This window comes from Bos mutus, chromosome X, assembly GCF_027580195.1.
Source record: "Bos mutus isolate GX-2022 chromosome X, NWIPB_WYAK_1.1, whole genome shotgun sequence".
In the NCBI taxonomy this organism is placed as follows: domain Eukaryota; kingdom Metazoa; phylum Chordata; class Mammalia; order Artiodactyla; family Bovidae; genus Bos; species Bos mutus.
Genome location: NC_091646.1, coordinates 5,207,633 through 5,214,905, shown reverse-complemented (window position 1 = coordinate 5,214,905; position 7,273 = coordinate 5,207,633).

Sequence of the window (7,273 nt, the reverse complement as noted above, 5' to 3'; positions counted from 1 at the left end):
GGAGCTCCAAAGTCACTGCAGATGGTGACTACAACCATGAAATTAAAAGACTCTTACTCCTTGGAAGAAAAGCTATGACCAACATAGACAGCATATTAAAAAACAGAGACATTACTTTGGCAAGAAAAGTCCATCTAGTCAAAGCTATGGTTTTCCCAGTAGTTGTGTGTGAATGTGAAACTTGGACTATAAAGAAAGCTGAGCACTGAAGAATTGATACTTTTGAACTGTGGTGTTGGAGAAGACTCTTGAGAGTCGCTTGGACTGCAAGGAGATCCAGCCAGTCCATCCTAAAGGAGATCAGTCCTGAATATTCATTGGAAGAACTGATGCTGAAGCTGAAACTCCAATACTTTGGTCACCTTATGCAAGAAAGAAACTCACTTTTTTGCATCAGGAAAAAACCCTGATGCTGGAAAGATTGAAGCTGGGAGGAGAAAGGGATGACAGAGGATAAGATGGTTCGATGACATCACTGACTCGATGGACATGAGTTTGAATAAGCTCTGGGTATTGGTGATGGACTGGGAGGCCTGGCATGCTATAGTCCATTGGGTCGCAAAGAGTCGGACACGACTGAGTAACTGAACTGTTAGTGATACTGATAGACCATATTTGTGGAGAATGCTAAAATGCTACATAATCATTGAGATTGGAGGAACACAAATAACAGGAGAAACCATTTCATGTGCTTGTCAGTGTTTTATGGAAAAAGAGAAAGCCGCATTTATCCCTCTCTTTTAGCCGATCAGGAGGGGGATCTATAAGAGAACCACTCAGAACGGTGGTTATGAGTCTCTCAGTGTCAAGAACGTCCTGGATTTGGTGTTGGAAGCACATCTAAATATGGCCAACAAGTTGAGTCTGAACCTAGGTGGGTCATAAATGATGAAACTAAACGATGCATCTGTAACAAGCTTTAATTTCCCAAAATGAAAAATTTCAAATATAGAGCAATGGTTTTATTGTATTGACTAATTTTATGAATAAGGGGGTTATATGATGATAGATGTAGATATACATATAATACATATAAATAGATATAGATATGGCCTGGAAACGTGTCTAGTATTTTTGTTAAAAACATCTGTGTTGCAAGAAGTTTTCCTGCATGTAGTTTTACTGCACAGCTAAATGGCCAAAAGGCAATTTGCTGTAAAATACAAAGGGCTCCCCAGGTGGTATAGTGGTAAAGAATGAAGCTATCAATGCAGGAAATGCAAGAGACTCGGGTTTGATCCCTGGGTCAGGAAGACCTCCGGGAGTAGAAAGCAGCAACCCATTTGAATATTCTTGCCTGGAAAATGCCATGGACAGAGGAGTCTGGTGGGCTATGGTCCATGGGGTCACAGAGTTGGACATGATTGAGTACACACACACACACACAAACACACACACATAAAATATTAAAAATAAAAGACTGGCAGAGACACGTGTGGCCAAGGTGGTAGAGTAGGAAGACCCAGAGTTCACCTCCTCACACAGGCATACCAATATTACAACTACTTACAGAGCAAATGTCGATGAGAATGACCTGAGCAGAAACAATCTTCTACAAGCAAAGATATAAAGAAGGAACTACAATGAGATGGGTAGGAGGGGCAGAGTTGCAGTATAGTCAACACCCTATACCCTTGGGTGAGGGACCTAAAAATGGAGGGATAATTAAAATTGCATAGGTTTTCCCCTAGGACTGAAGGGTGTGAGTCCCACTCAGGTTCCCCAGCATAGGGTCTTGCACTAGTAAGAGGAGCCCCCAGAACATTTGACTATGAAGACCACTGTGACTTGCTTTTGGGAGAGTGAAAGGATTGTAGGAAACCATGACTCTGCTTTTAAACTGTGCACACAAGATTTCACATGCTCTAAGGCTCAAGATAGAAGCAGTAATTGGAAAGGAGCCTGGGTCAGACCCACCTGCTGATCTTGCAGATACTCCAAGAGAAGCAGTGGACAACTGGAGCTCACCCTGTAGATACAGACACTGGCAGCAACCATTTTGGGGATCTCATCCTATCATGAGGACACTGGTGCTGCCAAGCATCATATTAGAATCTTCTCTTTAGCTCATTAACACTAGGACCCAGCCCTGCCTACCAGATGGTCCAGGACCCAGCCCCATCCACCAGTGTGCTGGCATTAGCCCTGGATTTCCATAGCCTTATAGCCAGTCACCAGACTGGACCCCACTGGCCTACCACTATGCCAAAAGTTGCTCTAAGACCTGGTTCTACTCATCAGTGGACTGACACTTGCCCTTGGACCAAGCTTCAAAGACCAGAGTGTGGGCACCAACCCTGGCACCTCTTGGGCCCCAGCTCCATCCACCTGTGAGCCAACAAAAAAGCTGGAACCCACAAACCACACAGCCAGAGATCCTAGGACATGGCTCTAGCCACCAGTGACCCAGCAATAACTCCAGGACCCTCTGGGCCCAGGTCCCACCATTGAAAAACCTACTGCAGGTGTGGTACACATAGGCCTTGCAACCAGAGATGCCTGGACCCAGCTCTACCCACCACTGGGCCACCACTCGCTCCAACCCTAGCTTCACCCACCAGCAGGCATGCACCATCTTGGGATGTTTGGGGCCCCAGACCTGCACACCAGCAGGCAGAAACGAGTTCCAGGACACTTTGGCCCACTCAGCCAACCACCCCATGATCTAGCCCCACTCACACAGCATCAGTCTAATACCAGCTTTAGGACTTGCTAGATGCTTCAGCCAGCTACCCTGGGACCCAGCTGTTAGAAAACCCATGTCAGAAAACAACCTTGCCCCCCAGTAGTCTGTTACTAGCTACAGGAACCTGGCCCTGCAGCTGGCTACCCTGGGACCTAGCTCTGCACACAACTGGGCCAGTATTATCCCCAGGACACCCAGGGGTTTTGCACACGACATGACCTTGTGGGGTAAGTTATATGAGTTCTTTGTATATGTTCTACATAAAGCCATTTCTCTAAGATGATGAAATGCTACCAACTGCCCAAATACATAAATAAGAACAGCAGATCAGGCAAAATGAGGCAACAAAGAATTATGTTCCAAAAGAAGGAACAAAATAAAACCACAGAAGAACTGAGTAAAGCAGAGATAAGCAATCTACCTGGGAAAGGGGTTAATAGCCAAAATATACAAAGAACTCATACAACTCAACATCAGAAATACTAAACTACCCCATTAAAAAATGGGAAGAGGTTCTGGATAGACATTTTTACAAAGAAGACATATAGATGGCCAACAGGCATATGATAATATATTCAGCATCAATAATCATCAGTTAAATGCAAATCAAACCCACAATGTTATTTTACTTCACACTTGTCAGAATGGCTATTATCAAAAAGATAATAAGTGTTGGTGAGGATGTGAAACAAGGGAAATCTTGTGTACTTGGTGAGATTGTAAAGTGGTTCAGCCATGATGGAAAACAGTGTGGAGATTTTTTTTTAATTAAAATAGAACTATCATATGTTCCATTAATTCCAGTACTGGGTGTTTATTGGATGAAAACAAAACACTAATTCAAAAAGATATGAACGCCCTTATGTTCATTGCATCACTATTTATAATAGCCAAGATACAGAAGCAACTGAAGTGTCATCAATAAATGAATTAATAAAGAAGATATGAGACACACATATGTGTGTGTGTGTGTATATATATATATATATATACATATGGATATACATATATGTATATGTGTGTGTATGTGTTAGTCACTCAGTCATGTCCGAATCTTTGTTTCCCCATGGGCTATAGCCCCCCAGGCTCCTCTGTCCATGGAATTATCTAGGCAAGAATACTGGTGTGGGTTGCCATTCCCTTCTCCAGGGGGTCTTCCCAACCCAGGGATCGAACCCGATCTCCTGCATTTCAGGCAGATTCTTTACCATCTGAGCTACATGGGAAGCCCATATATGCATATATACATACCCAAATTATATTACCCAGCTATAAAAAATAATGACATCTTGCCGTTTGCGACATCATGAATGGATCTAGAGGTATTATGCTAGGTGGATTGTCAGACAAAGAAAGACAAATATGTTTGTATGTAGAATCTAAAAAAACAGGTGGGAAAACACAGCTAAACAGAAAAAGTAATAGATACAGAGAACAAACAAGTGGTTACCAGAGGGGAATAAAGGGGAAGAGGAAAGAAATAGGTAAGGGAGATTAAGAGGTACAAACTTTCAATTAGAAAACAAATGAGTCAAAATTATGAAATTTACAGTGTGGGGAATATAGCCAATAATTATGTAATATCTGTGCATGTGACAGATGGTAACTAGATTTATCACGGTGATCATTTTGAAATGTATAGAAATATCAAATCATTACGTTGTGTACCAGGAACTACATAGTGTTGTCGGTCAATTATATTTCAACAAAAAACAAGTAAACTCATAGGGAAGCACATCATATTTGTGGTTACCAGTGGCATGGACTGGAGGAAGTGAAATTGAATGAAGATAGTTAAAAGTTGCATACTTCCAGTTATAAGATAAATAAGTGCTTGGGATGTAGTATACAACATAATAAACATAACTAACTCTGCTGTATGTTATATATGAAAGTTAAGAGAGTAAACACTAAGAGTTCTCATCACTTTCTTTATTTTTCTGTCTACGTGACATGATGGATGTTCACTAAACTTTGTATGGCATTCATGATGTATGTAAGCCAAGTCTTTATGTTGTACACCTTAAACTTACATCAAGCAGTATGTCAATTATATCTTAAAGCAACTGAAAGAAAAATAGAAAAAAATTAAAGAGAAACATTAAAAAGGACACAATGAAACATGAAAAATTGATAACAAAATTTTAATTGTTTAAAGATTTTATTGTGAATAATGAAAATAGAAAAATATTTGAATACATCTAAAATGTGTGTAGGTTCATGGTTATAACTGTATTTGGGTATATTTTAGAAAGGGCTTCCCAGGTAAGTGATGATACTTTCTTTCTCAAAGTTAATCATTAAGGATTCAGGATTTAAATTTCTTAAGATATAAAAGTGCCTGTTGTAAGTCTTTAGATTTCCCTCATAGTAAAATAAACAGACAAGGACCACTGTTATTTCTTATTAATATATGTAACATATATAAGAGGTTGTACATATCTGGACTGTATGTAAATATTCCATCATATGCTCAGTCTTTGTATTTCACCAGATCATCTAAGCCAGATTCTGTGCCAAATACCAACATCCTGTCTGCATCATGTGCTCCAATGTCAAATATAAAAAAAAATTGCATTATTTTAAACAAACATAGTCATCAAGAATCATGTTATCATTTCTTATTGGGGGGGAGAGAAGGCACTTGATTGTTCTCTTGTCTCCAACTTCTAATATTGCATGATAAATTTGGTAAACAAAGCATTAGAGAACAAGCTGTTATATGTAAATTATCATAAGAATCAATAATCCTGTTGAAGACTGTTATGAATTACTGGCCACCTCTTTGACATTTGTTGTCTGTGGTGTTGGAGAAGACTCTTGAGAGTCCCTTGGATGGCAAGGAGATCCAACCAGTCCATCCTAAAGGAGATCAGTCCTGGGTGTTCATTGGAAGGACTGATGCTGAAGCTGAAACTCCAATACTTGGCCACCTCATGCGAAGAACTGACTCATTGGAAAAAACCCTGATGTTGGGAAAGATTGAAGGTAGGAGGAGAAGGGGACGACAGAAGATGAAATGGTTGGATGCCATCACTGACTCAATGGACATGAGTTTGAGTAAGTTCTGGGAGTTGGTGATGGACAGGGAGGCCTGGCGTGCTGCGATTTATGCGGTCACAAAGAGTCGGACACGACTGAGTGACTGAACTGAACTGAATCATATGAAAAGTTATTAAAGCTTAAATGATAATTATTCTGAAATATTATGGAAAATGACAGTTACTAGTATTGCTTTCCCCGATCAAATCACTTATTTCTAAAGTTGAGTATATTGTTGGACAACACTAATTATTTGAAGGTACTTTGTCAAATTAAGCTTTAAAGTTTCCATTGTAACTTTCATCTAACCATCCATACCTACCTTCTACACTTACATAGACTCTGAGTCACTTAACTTTCTTCATAGCAGTTATCAAATACCTGTAGATATCTATCTTTGCCTTATCTCACCATCATGTTTTTCCCGTTCCAAGCAGAGCAACTCAGTTTCTCTTAATTGTTCATCATAGGATATTTTTTAAGCTCCTAAAACTGTTGATTAAATTCCTATGAATATTTTAATGGTATTTTTCTCTCCCCAAAGAGATATAATCTATTCATATCCTATATGTGATATGAAACTTCTAAATAGTGATGTGATGATTTTATTCCTTGATCTATATAATCTGTTTATTTGCATCTACTGCTTGAATTATACTATTTCCACACAAACATGTTTTGAAGCATTATTTAACACAGCAAGATGTACCCATTTTAAGAGTTCATTTCAATATGTTTTGACAATTTATAGCCAGAGGAACCTCGTGGGCTACAGTCCATGGGGTCGCAAAGAGTCGGGCACAACTAAGCACCTAAGCACAAGCACACATAAAGCCTTATGCTTGTTAGGGACTGAATGTTTGTGTCCCCTTAAAATTCATATTTTGAATCCCTAACCTCCATTGTGACTATATCTGGAGATAGGGCCTCTAAGTAATCAAGTTTATATAAGGTAATAGGGTGGGGCCTTAATCAATAGGATTAATGTCCTCATAAGAAGAGATTCCAGAGAGCTGTCTCTCTGTATCTGCATACATGCTCTGAGGAAAGTCCATGTGAGGACACAGCATTATAAATCAACTACATACTTCAGTAAAAATTTTTTAATTTAAAAAACAGTTGTGAATATATTTGAAGTGAAAGTGTTAGTTGCTCCATCATGTCCGACTCTTTGCAACCCCATGGTTTGTAGTCCTCCAGGTTCCTCTGGCTATGGGATTCTCCAGGCAAGAATACTGGAGTGGGTAGCTGTTCCTTTCACCAAGGGATCTTCCTGACCCAGGGATTAAACCCAGGTCTCCTGCATTGCAGGCAGATTCTTTACTGTTTGAGCCACCAGGAAAGCTATTAATTCATCCATATTTTTGTGTGTTTCAGTAGTACATTCCTTTGTTGGTTATGAGTAATACTCTGTTTATGGAAATACCACAATTGGTTGTATCCATTTACCTGTTGATGAATATTTGGGTTATTTCCAGATTTGGGGTTATTATATATAAAGCTGCTATCAACATTAATGTGCAAGTCTTGACTTTACTTTGATTT